Source organism: Egretta garzetta, unplaced genomic scaffold (assembly GCF_000687185.1).
Source record: "Egretta garzetta isolate BGI_Z169 unplaced genomic scaffold, ASM68718v1 scaffold108, whole genome shotgun sequence".
NCBI classification, from domain to species: domain Eukaryota; kingdom Metazoa; phylum Chordata; class Aves; order Pelecaniformes; family Ardeidae; genus Egretta; species Egretta garzetta.
Genome location: NW_009260614.1, coordinates 1,136,630 through 1,138,121, shown reverse-complemented (window position 1 = coordinate 1,138,121; position 1,492 = coordinate 1,136,630).

Genomic DNA, 1,492 nt, shown 5'->3' with positions numbered 1-1,492 from the left:
GGTGCTGGGGGGCTCCTTGCATTCTGGCACCTACCGCCTCCCAGCCGAGGAGGAGGGTGTTCCTGTGCTGTCACACTAACGAATCATCTTTTCCACTCTGCGCTCCGTAGGTGATTTGTGTCGGCGCCATCGGCTGCCAGGGTCTCGGTGCCAGGCGAGGGGGCTCAGCGCTCCAGCACCCAGGGCACGGCGTGCCAGGAACTGGGGCGATGGGCTGAGGGAGTGGGACCTTGGGGCGCAAGGGGCTCAGCTTTGATGTCCCACGCAGAAGCCCGAAGTGTGGGTAATGGAAACTTCTGGGCAGCTTTATTTATCCCCCGCTCCGGTTACAATCCCAGCTTGCCTTCCCCATTGTCCAGAGGAGGGAAATTCAAGCCTCAGCTGGTGTCGCTGGGGTGGCGGGGGGAGCTGGGGCGTGAGGCGGGTGCCAGTGGCCGGTGTCACCGTCCTCCCGGGCAGGGTGGCTCTGATGGGGACTCAGCGGCGGGGGCCCTTGACCTGAGACACCTTGCGGTGGGGGGCAGCCTGTGGGGCTGGTTTGCCCAGCTTCCCCTGGGGGGGTGCAGTGGGTTCCCAGTGCCAGGGGGAGGCCCCATGGTGGGCAAGGGGCTGTGGGCAGGGATGGGACCTGTGGCAGCAGGGGGCTGTGGGAGGGACACGGGCAGCCCTGGTGATGCTCGGACTTGTACATCATCTGATTGCCCATTAATTAGCCAGAGCGCAGGCTGGGGCGGTGCTGGGGCCTCGTCCCTCTTGCTCAGGGAGAAACAAGCCAGCGAGGGACCCTCCTTTCAGCACCCAAATTAGCACCTGCTGCCTGCCCGCACCAACAACCCTTGACCCCCATCCCAGCAAAGCCCCTGTAGCTCAGAGCCCTGTGTCGGGGCTGCAGCTGAAGAAGAGGTGCAAGACCCCCACCCTGAGCCGGGGGTGGCAGCAGGGACTGGGCTCGGCAGCCTCTCGCATGCCGCGGTGCTGCGCCAGGGCTTCGTGCTGTTGCGATAGATGCAGCAAAGTGTCTTTCATCTGCCGCCCCCGGGGGGTGCCAGGGCGGGAGAAGTCGAGTGACTGAGCTGAGAGAAGCCTTCGCCTCTCCCGGGAGCCGGTGCAGCAGCCGAGGTGCAAAGGAGACCCTGCTGCCCTTGTGGTGCCGGCACGGGGGATGCCGAGAGGCTCGTGCCTGATTTGGGGTGCTGGGAGGCAGGGGTACCTCTGGCTGGGATGGTGGGCACCTGGCCCCTTCCCCGAGCTGGTGGTGGGGCTGGTGCCAAGGCAGGGAGCCAGCCTGGCCCCCACCCCTGGGGGCGTTGCAGCCTCATGGATTTCTCCCGGCTGCCACGGGAGGGTTTGTTTGGGCAGATAGAAGGGCTGTGACCTGGGGCAGGAGCATCAATACTGGCTGTGGGACAGGCTCCAAAGTCCAGCCCAGGGAGCCGGGCACAGTGCGGGGCAGGGGCTGCCCAGGGAGGGGGCGCAGGGCTGCATCCCTGTG